The following is a 15,985-nucleotide window of genomic DNA, read 5'->3' as shown; positions in this document are numbered from 1 at the left end:
ATGTAAGTAAAGCACCAAGCATATGCCTATTGTGAGTAGGGTAGTTGAAAACCTAGATTTTTCAGTCATAAGTACCTGGATTGTGTCCCTGTTCTATCATTTCCTGTCTCGGTAAACTTGGCTAAACTGTTATAATTTTCCAATCTTCAGATTCCTTGTCTGTACAATGGGGATAATATTAGCATCTACTTTGTAGCATAGTTAAATTATAGGAAATGTGTGTAGAGAGTACTTAACACAAAATATGTTTTCTGTACATGTTAGATACTTTAAAATTAATTTATTAAATGTTTATTTATTGAGCATCTCTATGTGACAAGCATTTTCTAGGTGAATAGTAGTATTGACTTCTGTTTTTTCATCTCTTCCTCATCTTCTCTCTCAAAATCCTTAGCAAGGTTAAGAGTATATGGTTAATGCTCAATGGAGATAAAAGTCAACTGGGGCGGAAGCAAAGGCAAAGAAGAAAACAGAAGAAACAAAAGCACAGTGATAGGTAATAGGAAAGAATAATGAACACGTGGGCTATAGAGTAGAGAGGGACACTAGTGAATTTTAGCCCTCTCCAAACTGCAATCTTCAAATCATTTAAACTGCTTAAACACAAAACAAAAGTATCGGTAGTAAGGTAATTCAAGCTGATCCAGCATACTAATTTCTATGGTCACCTTCGATGCAAGGATTGATTATTGTTTTATTTGCCAGTTCTTTAAATTTTGGATTTAACTCCATTTTTTTCCCCCTTAAAGTCAAAGAAACCTAAAATGTGAGGACTGAGGTTCTAAAACAATGAAACATGAAGAATATTAAGATTAAGAATAGCACTGTTCTCTGGCTTGGCAAAACCATCAGAAGTTGAAAACGGACATAACCTTAATGTATATACAAGTAGATAAGGCTTCTCCCCAAGGGGTTCAATCTGCTTTCATAGAGTTATCATTTTATCTTCCTTTTGGGTTTTGTTGAAAGAATGAGGTATTCTTTTCTTTTTAAGTTTATAGATAAATTAAGATAGATTGTGTAATAACTTGCCCAAGGTCATTCTGTAAAGTTAATGAAGAAGTTAGGAACATAGTCCAATTCTCTAATTCCAACCCAACAGCTTTAACTAACAGAAGACCTTGCTTTTTAAAGAAACTCAAAACTTAATGAGGACCTGCAACTTGATAAAGTGAAATCAATTCAAAATGTTTTCTCCTTACTATTTTTTCTTTTAGGTTGTGTCTGCATATGTCAAATGTGGATGCGAATGACAAAATATAGTCAATTACATTTGGCATAAAAGCAGAATAAATGGATGTTTGATTCTCAGAATTTTGACATTTCACTGGAATTTTAGATCTCTAACAGACTTGGAATATGGTTTTTCAATATCTCCCAGTTGGTGTTTAGTTTTCTGAAAGTTAGTATTTGTCAGCTAGCCTTTCTTTGCCTTGCTTTGAAGATGAACAACAATAGTGTGTATTTCCGAGAGGTTCTGGAGGAGAAAGAGAGGAGGGCCCCCTGACTCTAACACCTGGTTCTAGAGAGAGCTTTTGCTGGGCAGTTTTTGCTCTTGTTTTCAAGAATATGGTGGGGGAGGAGGTGCCAGCTGCCCTGGGTTGGAATGCCCCAGTGTAAAGACCTTTTGGGGGGGGAGGTAGGGCAGATGTCATTATGGGTATGAAATAATAAGTAAGAGGTTTTGCCGGGCAAGGAGAATGAGTCCCTGAGGTGATGCTGACATTGGGGACTGACTAGGGTGAGTGAGGGGGCCAGGCAGGGTCAGAGACATGGGTCAGCAGCGAAGAAGGGAGCTGGGGTGCTTCCATAGGATGGAAGTGAAAGTGCAAGAGAGAAGAAAGCCATTGGGAGGTCAGGAACACGGTGGTTGGACAGATCAGCAAAGTATAAAGAACTTAGAAGTTTGAGTCAGATCAACCAGGTCCTCCTCTTTGAACCCATTTACCCAAGGCCATGCTAACATCTCAGCCCTCTGATGGCAAGGACAGATGAGTCTTTTTGCAAATACATTAGATAGATGTAGTTATAAAATGCCTAATATAGTGTCCATCATATAATAGGTTTCTCCAAAATGGCAATGCATTCTTTCTCTGTACCTTTCCTCTGTGATTTTCCCTCTCCACTGGATATGCCATCCAGAATGCCTGCCTTCCTGACCTCAGACTACAATGGCCATGACAACAGGCCCTGTTCATGTAAGCAGGGATAGGGGTGGGCTCTAATTCAGTTAGGAGTGGGTTTCCACAGGCCAGCTGGAAAGCAATAGAGGACCTGGAGGAATAGCCTCTGCCCAGGCTAAATCTGTTAGTCCATCTCCCTGGGGGAATCTAGCCTGGAAGCTCTGGAGAGATTTGGCCAGTTATTGGTAAAGAGAGAGAGAAAAAAGAGCAGCCATAAAGAGAAGCAGAGCCAGGGAGCATAGCTGAGTCAAGAGAACGGTGGGGCTGAGGGCTTCGGGGTCCAGTCCCAGGAAGCAGCACACACCTGAGGCCTGTCTCTTCCCCACCCACTGCCACTAGTCCTGAGCTACTTGAGCCCTGGAGATAGCAATGCTAACTGAGAGCAGCAGCGACCCTGGTAGGGACACATTCCGTTGGTCTTACATGGTTAAGCATCTGCCAGCCCGAGATCAGATTTGCCTTTGTCAGCACCTTCGAGTGACACACACACCCCCTCTGGCGTGCGCTGCGTGCATATTTGACAACTCAGCTGTGCTCAAGGCTGTCTTCTCCAAGCCAGGCCCAGCCCTCTCGCTGAGGGCAGGAGACTCCCTCTGGAGCTGCCATGGGTTACCTGCGAGCTGCGCTGGGAGGAGAGGGTCGCCTGTGGCACCAGATCATGCCGTGGGGATCCTGAAGCTGTTTATTTTGGGGATTTCAGTCTGAGAAAGGATGCGAAGGAAGAATGTAAGACAGAGACTCACAGCAAAGCAGAGGACAGAGAGACAGGGAGTAGAGTGGGTCACTATGAGGGGGCCAGAGTGAAAGAGCTCTAACTAAACAAAGCGGTGGTCAAATAAATGGCTATTTGCGACTTCTCATCTCTTCATGCATTAAAATAAAAATCTGTCAATTTTTTAAAACAAAGAATATAATTTTATCAATCTAAATTGTGAACCCTTTTGGGGTTTCCAAAATGGATGATTTCTCCTGAACATGGTTATACTTTCTCAAGATGTTACTGAAATGGCTACTAAGAAGGATCTGTGGCCATGACCATGGTTTCTCCTTTGGGTCCCTTTTTCTTTGCAAGGCTGGGTATGAGTGGCACTCGCCTTGATCCCTTAGCCTGATAGTGTCTGTACAACCTCATTCCCAGAGCTGCTATAGAATGAGCTCCTGCAGGACAGGGGAGGATCGCAGAGGGTCGCCTGCCCCCTGCAGCCCAGCCTCGGTAAGTGCGGCTGTGCGACGGATGAAAAGGAGAGGGAGCTGGCGGCAGTCCAACCCTTCCTGTTCTTTCTTTAGGTGCAGCCCAAGTCCCAGGAAGCAGCAAAGGCCCGGGACACTGTTTCTTCCCCACCCATAGTCCAAAGCTACTGAACCGTGGGAAAAGCAGTGCCAACTGGGAGAGCAGCAGTGACACTGGCAGGGCTGGTGTTGACGTCCAACCACAATTCTCTTATATTAAGACACTGACAGACAGGATTCTACCTAATGTATTTATAGAGATGCAGATATCATCAAGCAAGCATGCATAATTCTCCAAAGATCCTCAGACAGGGCATAATCTTCCCTCCCTCCCTTTCCACACTACAATGATATAATCTGTTCATTGGGAAAACAAACACATCTCAGGTACCTTGTTCAGAAATAATATCACAGCTTATTGATTCTATCTACTCCCATACAAGGGAAAACTATCCACAGCAGGAGAAAGGAAGTATCAGGTTCCCTACAGGGGATTTTCTGAGGGCCTCTCTTATCTGGGGGCCACCAGTAACTAGCCTATAGCCAATGATATAATGAGATAAGTGGATGGATTTGAGCACCATTCACCTGTGAAAACCAAAGAAACAACTTGTACTCCTAGGCTAGTTCTCTGACCAGTGGGATGACCCTCTTGACTCACCTGCGACTCATGACTCGTTTATTGAGAGTCTCAGGTCCAGGGCATGCTCTCTGAGCAAGGAAGGATGTATTTACACCAACCGGCAAGGAAGGTAAGCTTGCCTGTCTTGACCCCTGCCAGGGCTCCAGTCCCATTTGAAGGACAGCTCCTGGACTAAGGCTGTAGGGAGAGGATGATTGGTGAGAGTGGGATCTGCATGGATATTGACAGACTGCTTCACATGCCAGGCACTACACAAACAAGTCAGTCCTCACCCCAGCTGTGTCAGGTGTTATGAACGAGTTTCCATTAAACTTGCTATGTGCCTTACAACTGGCAACTGTTATAGATGGGATTAAAATTCAGGCTCTTCTGGCTCCAAAATCATGTGTTTCTCACATATAACACATGTCTACCTCACAGGGCTCTTAGTGCCATTATACCTGTAATCAGAATAGTGTTACCTTTTTTTTTTTTTTATCAGATCCAACTGAATGCTATCCTTCCTACTAAGCCATGTTGAAGTGACTGAATATTCCTGAGTCAACTGTAGTTAGAGTGGACAGTGAGCATCACCCAACCTTTGGTTGCTTCTCTTTGCAAATTTGAGTCACATGCAAGGGGGGGACCCCCAAACACCAAAATTATCTTCTGGAGGGTGACCCCTTGTAGTACATGCTTCCTCCACTAGGTGAATGTTCTAGGAACCCATCTGTGTCAGTGTACCAGCTGGCGTTGTTGTGAGAGGCTGTGTTTGGCTTCCGTGAACTTTTTTGAAGACTCTTTCAACATGTTTGCCCATTTCATGATGGGTGATTTACGAGTGTACCTGCCCACACCGCACTGAGTGTTCAGCAGTTTTTGACTCAAAACAGCATGACCTCTTGTACCCCACCCTCCCTATTCACCTGATTTTGCCCTGAGCAACCTTTTGTTGTTGTTGTTTCCCTAGATGAAAAAAAGTCTCAAAAGAAAATGTTTTGCTGATGTGGAAGAGGTGAAACAAAAAATGGAAGAAGCACTAAAAGGCATCAAAACTGATGAATTCAAAAACTGTTCTGAGCAGTGGAAAAGTCTCAATCGGTGTATTGCATCAAATGGAGAGTGCTTTGAAGGTGACTGAAGTTTAAACATGTAAGAATAAATACACAAATTTTTACAAATAAATTCCTTTTTTGTTTTTTGTTTTTTTGGTTCCCTCCTTATAGATTGGGTACTGAGAACTGATGCTCTGAACTGAGCAATCCCCAACACTTCAGCATGGCCCAAAAGTACCAGGCTCTTTCTCTTAGAAAACCATGATGAAAGCTAGCACTGCGTGGACTTTGGGTCTTTCCCTACGTGCATAAACTACACAGGGATTGCGATCATCTGCTCAGCTTTTACGCCAGCCTAGGAACAAACCTCCTTATCTTCATGGCATCTTTATCTCTCTCCTGCCTCTACGCTCCCATCAAAAACACATATATCCATACATGGTGGTTATAGGGTGGTGATGTCTTGACTTCAACTGTGTTGGCCTTTTCAAGAAAACTTACTTTATATATTGGCATTTCAGTGTCTGAAATCTGAAAGGACATAATATGTGGGCACTTATGAGCTGTGTGGCTGGATTAGGGATGAGTGGAGGAAAATGAAGGCATTGTATCTTTCAACCTCGGTAAACTCCCAGTGACCGGAGAACTTGGTCCTCTGGTTTTTTACCACTGAGACACTAGCTCTACAATGCCATCTTCACAGGGATTTATACATTGAGAAAAAACATCTATTTCCTGTCATAAGTAAGAGGACACCTGAGTGTTAAGTTGCAGTACCTTCTAATTTCCCAGACTCATTGGCAGGACTGTCTCTCCTCTGGAACCCTAGTACAGAACTTATTTTTAGCGAAGTCTAGTTTCCATGTTCTAGGTAGTAAATTATCAGGTGGTGGCCAGAAAGATGGAAGAAAAAAATTTCATGTATTTTGATTTGTTTCTAGGGAGCTATATTGCTCTTCAGGTAGCCATGTCCAAGGTAACTGGTATGATTCTGTCTTGCTAATCTCATCTCCTACTTTTATCCAGTCACTTTTCTGTCCATCTTCTTCAAGTATGTCTGGTTCACAGCCAGATCTGCAGGGTTTCAGAATGAGGACAACATTGGCAGTCTACCGGGGCCCAGACCAATTTGCAAAAGAACCCCTGAGCGCCAAGGTAGGTTGTGACACATATATTCTACACTTTAGCCCAACAACTTGTGAAGGGTGGTAACTCTAAAGACCAGACTTAGTGGACTTTTACCACTATTCATGTTTTACTTGCAACTGTCAATTGACCTTTAAATCAGCAATTTTCTATAAAATCAACTTCACTCACTAGAATAGAATACCTATCTAAACAACTTGGAGAGACCTGACTCAACTTCCCATTTATAAAACAGAGATAATTATGCCTACCTAATGGAGTAGTAAAAAATAAATGGAATAAATATGTAATGCTTGGCAGGTAGTGTATCCTCATTAAATGAGGCTTTTAATCACAACTTTTATATTCCTGCTAAGAGTATCACATTTCTGCAGCCATCCTGGGGATCTTGAGTTAATCCTTGTATTTGATTGTTCATTCATTTTCCATATCCAGAAACCAGATTCTATTCACCTTTCATCTATTCACACCAGACTGTTCATTCCTACCATGAATATATCACTAGACACTTCTTTTTCATGCCCATATTATTATCATAGCCTGCTAACAGAATTAATTAAACAATGCATTCATTTGAGAAGTATTTATTGAGCATCTGATAGTGCACTGTTTAATGGCACTGGGGCTAGATGGACAAACCACTCTGACAAGGGTCCTGTTCTCATGGTACTTACATTCTTGTGGATACAGGTAGATAATGACCAAGTAAACAAATTAAATGAATTAGAAAATTTTGGTGGTGATAAGTATGATGCAAACACTAAAACTGAGTGATGTGATAGAGCATGAGTGGCAGGAGGAGAGTGGATAAGATTACATTAAATAGATGTTGGGAAGATCCATCTGTGGAGAAGCTGCTTGAGCTGAGATCTGAATGAGAAGAAGGAACCCAAGATCTGGGAGTAGAGAATTTCAGGCAGGACAGTGAGTACCACGGGCCCTTGCATGGAAATAAGCCTGGTCGGGTGGAAGGACAGAGGGAGGGCCAGTGTGACTGCTGCCTGAGTGAGAAGGGCCCAGAGATACAAGATGAATTCAGAGAGAAGGGAAGGACCATATCTTGTAGGAACATCAGATCATGGAGATCATGAGAAAGACCTTGGGTTTTATCAGAGGTGCAATGTAAGCCACTGGAGGTTTCCAACAGGGGGATAACATGTTTTGATTGACATTTTGTAAAGCTCACCATGATAGCCAACTGGAGAATGAACTGGGGATTGGTAAGAGTCAAAGTAGGAGTCAGATTAGCCTAGAGAAAGATTGGTGGCTGGTACCAGTGGAAATGGTTCAAGAAGGGAAATACAGGATATGGCTTCAAGAAAATTCCACACTAATTTTCCTGAGGTCATTTCTTAACTCCCAAATCTTCAGTGCTACCATATTATATTTCTTGCAGAATCAAATCTGAATAACTGATATCCAAAGTTCTCCATGATCTACTATTCATTCATTGTCGACTTTTCCAAACTCCCATACCATCTATTCTGTGTAGTTAAGAAGCAAGTAAGCAATAACACATGCTGTTAGTCTGTGCACTGTTTAAGGTATGTTAGTCTTCTCTTTCAAGACAGAAGATCCCTTCAGAACAGGGTTTGTGCTGGCATTTTCTTCCACATCCTCCCTCACACTTAGCACAGCTCTAAACACAGGGCATGTGTTGAAATTGCTTATTGATTGATTAAAAACATACATCACTAGCATTTGTCTCTTTGGTATTCCTCTCTTATAAGAAAGGTGATTATCTGTCAATATTCATTGCACCATTGAACCAATATGCAATGCATTAATCATCTCTGAAATAACCAGATGAAGCTTTCTTGTACTCCTTCTATTTTGCTGAGATAATTTCACTTGCATTGGAGTTTATGAGGCCATAAGTGGCTCCCATCTGTTGATGAACATATTTTTAAGAGTCATTTAGTCTCAAGAATGGAATACTTGAGGGGAAGTTAAATTGTAACTTTTATATTAAGTGTCATCTTAGTAACAGAACCAAAATTGGAAGCATGTGTTCAATTTTTGTCTTTCATTTTCAAAGCTTTAGGTTAGGCAAAGAATTAATTTCATTTGTTTACAAAGTAGATTATGCCAAATAAAATCTATTTTGCTTATGGTTACATTTTAGTCAACCCATTGCCTTAGAAAATGAGAGAAATCTGATTGGCTAATGATTCAACATAGTAAATTACGGTGTTTTAACATCCACAGAACATTGGCCTAATTGAATTATTTGGTAATAGCATGATGAAAATATTTCCTTTTAATACATTTTGAGCAAGACACATACCAGTGATGAAACACGGAAGAATCTTGTTTATTTAATCCTTGTTTGATGATTGACCACAGAATATAATGTAATATTTCTGGGGATAATAATTTTTTCCACATTAAGGATAATAAAGACAAGGTAGCTTATGCTGGGATCCTTACTGGTACTATGAGGTTTCTCTACTTCTTTGCATATCTTTTCCTTCGCAGAAATTTTTTCTCTGTTAACTGCCACTTTACAAAATAGAATTTATATAAACAATTTTTAATTTATGCATAATCAAAGAGATAAGTGCGATCACTTCCTTTCTCTAGTGAGAGGTAGAAAAACTGACTAAGGCACTTTCTTTCACTCCTGAGATTCTGATGAGGAACAAGTAGCATTTTCTCAGAAAAATGCAGATACATACAAACTCTACACATAGTATCAGGAAAGTCAGGGATCTGCCCTAAGAGTTCTGAACTATATGCATAACATGGCTTCTACATAATTGTCCTAGTATTAATTACTGCTACTTGTTATTTTTTTCTTTTCAGACTTTTAGAAATATGTTAGAAATGTAAAATTCAAATTCAGAGCTTTTAAATAGAAAGTGTTTTGATTTGTAAATACAAAGGAAATAGCCATTTTAGCATCATTACACTGAAATTATCTTAACCTAAGCAATGACAGGTATATACTGTAAAAATATTTCTAATGCCTTGGTCACTACTTCTTACAACACAGTTTTTTAAATGTAAACAACTTTTATTGAAAATGATTGTTCAAGTGCCTCCTTCAAACAATTCCAGCAGATACTAAGTTTTCACTTGAGTCTTTTATTCAATTTGTTATCATGAGGTGGAAGAATAATATGGGTAAAAGAGTGAAAAATACTGTGTTTTAAAATGTATATTCAAACATGGGGACATATTGGCTTTTTGGCCCATTTTGAACATACTTTAATCCAAGATGTAACAAGAACAACAACAAAAAAGGCTTTCTACACAGAGGTGGTATCTGAGTTAATGAATGATGAAGGGTCTTTACTAATTATGCTCCTTACTAGTAAAACTTAACTACTGAGGTTTGTTGCTGTGTGTTGAGAAAGAATACCAAATGATGGTGCTAACCATTTTGCTAATAAAATCTGCTAAACTGTAAACTCTGTTACCCAGTTACCCATCTTTTGGTAAAGATGCGACCAAGTAGGGAGGAATATGATTAGAAAAACTCAGAGGAGGAAGAAAAATAGAAACAGATTGACTAAAAATCATTCGTGGAATAGATTTCACCTGTGTATTGAGCATCTTAGGTGGTGAGATTCATTTACACTAGGTGGTCATTTAACTGTTTTTATTCTTTTTAATAGATGCTACCTTTTCAGCACAGAGTTTCAGTATCCCATATCTTCTCACATGAGTATGTGTATAATGACACTGTTATTGCTAATAGTGAAGGACTTACAAAATAGTTTTTAGATGAAAAGTACTTTTTTTCTGAAAAATAAAAGAAAAAGAGAACATTTTATAGTTGGTAGGCATAATGGTTTCCACTTCAATTCTTGTTTTATGTCCATGTTAGCTCTGTCTGGGCTCTGTCAGGGAAAATTGCCAGTGGGCAACAGATTATCCCAATGTATACCATTTTTTTGACAACTTGCTCTTCTCTTTCACCAGATTCACTTGACTTTTCACTTAATTAAAAAAAAAACTTTAATAATCAATAGGAATCCAGACTGAGTCTATGCTCATCTTTATTGATCAAATGATTTGGAGAAAAAAAAAAACCCTACCACATCATAAATATAAATATCTGTATCCTAGAGTCTCATAACCAATTGCTTCAGTGTCGGTGTAAAAATTGGAGTGCTGATTAGGGTGGTCATAAGGGGGAGGGAGGTGTCATTTAATTAATAGAACTTCTGGAACAAGTGGTGGCATAGCACAACAGTGAAGAGAAAGGATTTCAGAATGAGATACAACTGGATTCAGACTCCAGCTCTGCCACTCCCAGGCTGTGTGTCTATAAATAAAGGTATTTAGAACAGCACAGAATAGTGGCTGGTGCTTACACTGTGGAGTTGAATGGAGTATCTTTTTGGTGAGTGATCTTAGGCAAGGTTCTTAAACTCACTAACTCTGACTCCCTTGATTTGCACCTATCTCACAGGATTGCTGCTGTGAGGTTTAAATAAAATGATTTTATGTAAAACCTAGCCTAGCGTCTACACACAGAACGCTTATTAAGCACTTAATACTAATGCTAAACATTATTGTTAATAATTTAGTGTTAAGCACAGCAGGATCTAAAAAATTACTAAGCCTTTTAAGCCTGAGTTCCCACCTGTATAAAAAAGATTAAAATATGCATCCTCATAGGATTGTTGTGACAAATAAATGAGATGGCACATTGAGTGACTAACATAATTATTGGTTGTAATTATTCAGAAGCATTCTGAGTGCTTCAGTGAGAATTACCTGCATACTTGATTGCTAATAGATCTTGCAGTGTTGCTAATAGACAATTTTCTTTATTCCAGCCATTATTTTCATCTTGGTGTTCACACATTTAAAACACCCGAAGGCCACTGTCTCCCCCTTCCTTTGCCATGACAATATATTTCCACTGGCTATGGTCTATTGTTTATTTCCACAGACACCTTTATACAATATTATAACTTTCTTGGCTCCTGATGAAAAGGGTGAGTCTTTGGCATTTACACCTAAATATTTTCTAGATATGAAACTATCAGACCTTTGATGAAGACCATCTTTTTTGGTTAACCATTAGTGCCACCACTTTTTGATCCTTGCAGGCCTAATTTCAAGTGTTTTAAAAAAAGACTCAAGCTGGACAGCATTTTAAATGCATAACTTCCAATTCTAGAAGGTAATTTTATAAGAGAATTAGGGGATAGGATCTTTACTAGCTCTACTGCTAAGCTTGCAAAGAGAAACTCTCTTTAAGTCAATGTCTCCTTGAGTGCATGGCCATTTTGATAAGAATAGTGCAAGGTAATGTAATCCCACTTTAAATTTAGAAGTTGTAAAGTTCAAGTTACTCTGAAAAGGCAGCAGAGAATGGCATTGCCACACTTACATTCAATAAAAAAGTCAAGTGCTCAAGTCTTGAACTAAGCAAACCGTTTAACTTTCTATAGGCAATTACGGAATGGAATGTGGACATCAAGATGAAATAAAGGTGTGGGTCTCCCTGCCCTTCAATTCTTTCATTCCCTGAGTGTGTGACAATTATTCATAGAGAACATGTGCAGTCTTAGGTTGTTCCTTTTGTTTTTGGTTTAAATTCCTTACCTGGAGGCCAAAGGACAACACATGGTTCCTGCCTTCTACAAACCAATGACACACTGGGTTTGGGCAGTCCCAAAGGCACAGGGGGTAGACTGCCTACCTGTCCTAGTCCCTCTGGCTACTAGGGTAATAATTTAGTGAGCTGAAAAATTTACAGTTGATTGGTAATTGTCTGGGTGTTAATAATATGCAAAGTCTAATAGTTGACACAAAAATGAACCAAACATGATTTCTTTCCTTTAGGATGACACTATCTAGTTACAAAATCATAGAGGGATATTAATAATTATAATACAGAGTAGAAAACACAAGTCTATAGCAAAGGAGCAGAAAAATAATATAGGAGCATAGAAGAAGGAAAGATTATTCTTAGTTATAGGAGGAGGAGAGCTTCCTGGAAAAGGTGGTATTTGCATTATGTCTTGGAATATGAGTAAATTTTGAGCATGCAGAGAAAGGGGTGAATATGTGGGTGGAACAGTGTTATGTAGGACCCAACAATTTTACATAAAGGAGCAGAACCAGAAATTAGTCTAGGGAGATGGGGAGCCTGCTCTCCAAAGGAGTATGTGAACATAGGGCTTTGGATTTCATATTCAAAGGTTAGGATTTTATCCTATAGATGACAGACAAGTGGATCCAATCTTGGTGTTTTATTAGAATCACATATTTAGTTTTTGAAGTACATGCAAGATCACCCCCTACACTTGTGAGGCCTAGAATATTAATGGGGATCCACATACTGATGTCTAAATATTTTAAAGTTTTAAAGTAAGAGATACACAAAACCTGGCCCTTGTTCCCACCCAAAGTCTGCAGCCTGTCTCAAGGGCCTGTTCTTGGCCTGGAAGCTGAAGAAGCCCCACTCTCCCTGAGGGCCACCTGCCAGTTGGGGCCTGAGTGGTCACATGACCTCCAGGAAGAGGGCAGAGCAGAAGCTGAACTCAGCAGGAGACTCCTAGGCAATGGCTAGACCTGCTCCCATCCCTTTATGTCCCTGGGAGGGCAGGCTTTCTTGGCTCATGCCTCACTTTTTGGACTGAGGATTGCCAGGCAGTTCTAAGTATCACTTGAACTGCACTTATCGACCCTGTCCACCTCCAGAGCAGTGGGGAGGGTAGAAGTGCTCTTAGCTGGGGAATGCCGTCTGCCTATTCATTGTTCCATTGTGGAGAAAACTACCTTGAAACTAAAGCAGCCCCTCTTTTCATGTTTCAATGGGCAAAGGCTGATTTTTTTATACCCCAGCCTGACCCCATTCCACTTGACAAGACACCTGGCCTGTCTCTCTCTAGTATTTTGTGTATACTCAACTGATTATCAGACTTTAAAGCATAAGGCTAAAAATAAAAAAAATTGTGTTTGCATTTCTGTACTTGCGGTGTTTGGGGTCTCCTAAAGCATATGACCCTTCTTGGCCTTGTCTAAGAGTTGTGCTATGTCTGAACCCACCTACTGACCTAGAATTTCTTGGGGGGGTGGCAGTTGTGAGGTCTTGGTATCTATGCCAACAAAGCTCCATGGATGATTATAATGCACAGGTAGGGTTAATAATCCCTGCTAAAAATGGGGAAGGTGTTTCTGTTTAATTATTGTTTTTTAGCATAGGAGAGTAGATAGTTGGCATTTTAGAAAGTGAAGTGGAGCAGAATGAAAGATGAATGGAAAGGTGGCGAGACTGCAGCAGGAGAGCTGTGAGAAGCCACCAAATAAGCAAAATGAGGTCTGGGGGAAGTGGGCATAGAGGAGGAGCTGAATTGGAGAGGGCTTCAAGCAATCACATCAGAAATGCTTGGGGAGAGGACCATATCCTAACCACTAGAGCAGCAGGTGATGGAGGGAGACTAGACTTTGGGTGGTGAGCACCCAGTGCAATATACAGATGATGTGTTATAGAATTGTACACTTGAAACTTATATAATGTTGCTAACTGATGTTACCCAATAAACTTAATTAAAAAATGGTCAGTGGTCGGGGGAGAAATGGGGTGCAGATGACTCAGGTTCCTAGCTTGTCATAGGTTAAGTTGTTTCACCAAACAGATATGTTGAAGTCTGTACTCCTGGTAACTGTAGATGTGGCCTTACTTGAAAAAGGAATCTTTGCAGATGTAATCACATGAAGATGACATCATTAGGGTGGGCCCAAAGTCAATATGGCTGGTGTCCTTATGAGAAGAGACACACAGAGAGGACAGCCATGTGATGATGGAGGCAGAGATGGAAGTGATGCAGCTACAGGCCAACATTTGCCAGCTGTCATCAGCATGTAGGAGAGAGACAAAGGATCCTCCCCTGTAGGTGGCAGAGGGCATAGCCCTGCCAACACCTTGATTTTGAACTTCTAGTCTTCAGAACTGAGACAATACATCGACATTGTTTGAAAGCACCGCGTTTGTGACAGTTTGTTATAGCAGCCCCAGGAGACAAACACATAGCTGTAACAGCACCATGGGTGTGGGATCGCTCTGACCTGAGCAATCAGTGAAGGGAAGCATTGGCCATAGCCAGCGCCTGAACTGTCCATGTTCACTGTAACATTCACATCTTCTCCACGAGCCACAGAGCCCCAAGCAGTGTCCCTCTTTGTCACCTACCTGTGTTAATCCACTATGGCTTTCAATGATCTACTATACAAAAAGGCATAAACAAAAGGTATTACTTTCCTACAGATTTCAATTGTCTACTGTACAATAAGGCAGTTTACAAAAATTAAGTTGAAAGGTTTTTACAGTTTTCCTATATTCTAATTTGGTTTGGAAGGTATTTTTGGTACTATTTTAAGCTATTATCTTTAATCTACCATAGTAAAAATTATTCAGAAAACTTACAGGAGATTTACCCACCACAAGGAACATTTTTCAGGTAGGAAATTGTTGTAGGATTGGATTGCCAAAGAGACAGCTGAAAAAAATGGGTCATGCATTCATCCCATTCTGGGATATAAGCTGCCAAGAGGTTCCCTGCTCATTTTTGTCCTATTCTCATAAACAAGCTGCTTTAACAAGTTACTTTTAAAAAGCATACTGATTTCCCCAGTGAATTAGACAGGAAAGAATCCAGCGTTCCCTCCAGAGAACTCAAAACAGTTGTTTGTTCTCAGAGCTCAGGTGTGGTAAAATAGCTGTGGGCTAAACATGCATGCTGGATATTGGCCAGTAGGCTGGAGCTCTCTCTCCACTGCAGCCTGATTTCTCACACTGGTGTGCAACTCATAGCTTGGCTAAGGGGGATGGGGGGAGGGGGAGGACTCAATTTTTAATTTCAATTTGATTACGCAGTCTATAGTGCCTAGTGGGAAGGATTTGGGGGCAAGATTAATTCTCAACAGTGGTCTATTTTACATTCCTTTTTGAAAAAGAACACTATTGATTATCCAAAGTGAGTTTTCAAAAATGTTTTTTAAGAGCCAAATTGTTTTGGTGGCAGTGTGATTTAAAGATGGGGAGAAGAGGGGGTGACTTCCTTTATTGGCTCTTTGCCCAAATTTAGATAAATTGAAGGTATAAGATGCCTCTTGGTATTGTATTGCCAGAAAATTCTTGAGAATGGAGAGCAAGCACCTCCCTACTTAGGAGAACAAAGAATAGAAATTCCATTGTGGAATTAGAAATATCAGCTGGCAGACACTGATTGAATAACAAAACTATTGGTTCTGAAAATGACTGTATAACTAATACACTTAAAACCCTTCCCTCTCATGTTAAAGTCTAAAAAGTCTCACTCTCTTATTGGGACTGGAAACCATTATGATTTTATCTGGCACCAAATCAATGTTTAAGATTATGAATAAATATTTGGTGTTCTATTTTTGTGCCTACATACTCTACTAGTTCAGGCAAATGTAAAAAAAAAAAAAAAAAAAAAAAGGCAATATGAAGTAGCCTTAATATATTTCTTGACCAACTGTTTTAACTTGCTAAGGAAACAAGTCCACTGAAGACACCATCTTTCTTGGGTAGAACACGCCATTCCATTCTGCATCAGCTGGAGGGACTGCAACAGCCCCACCCTCTGGACTCACTGTAACAGCCCCACCCTATGGAGTCTGCACCCTGCTGAGGAGTCAGCTGCCTGGGCTGCTGTATAGAATGGGGGCCATTCCCTTCACTTTTCCATGAACCTGATTGGCGCTTCCCCCTCAAAAGAGATGTGCTAGCCTTACTCTCTGGGCTCTTGGTGACTCCA

General features: G+C 40.3%; 1 protein-coding gene and 1 long non-coding RNA gene across 2 annotated transcripts in view; one reads left to right on the top strand and one right to left on the bottom strand.

Annotated features, from left to right (window-relative positions):
- The window catches only part of LOC150002721 (uncharacterized), a 254,741-nt gene extending 249,574 nt beyond the window's left edge, over positions 1-5,167 (top strand). The window contains exon 4 of the long non-coding RNA XR_016512724.1: positions 5,006-5,167. This is a non-coding gene — a long non-coding RNA (uncharacterized LOC150002721). The remainder of the gene's footprint in view (positions 1-5,005) is intronic.
- CHST9 (carbohydrate sulfotransferase 9) overlaps positions 1-15,985 on the bottom strand; it is a 192,217-nt gene that overhangs the window by 11,989 nt on the left and 164,243 nt on the right. The gene's annotated exons all lie outside the window — the stretch shown is intronic.

The sequence above is a fragment of the Furipterus horrens genome, unplaced genomic scaffold (assembly GCF_987537825.1).
Source record: "Furipterus horrens unplaced genomic scaffold, mFurHor1.1.pri manual_scaffold_8, whole genome shotgun sequence".
Classification (NCBI taxonomy): Eukaryota; Metazoa; Chordata; class Mammalia; order Chiroptera; family Furipteridae; genus Furipterus; species Furipterus horrens.
The sequence above is the reverse complement of the archived record's forward strand: the minus strand, read 5'-3'. Positions and strand labels throughout refer to the sequence as shown.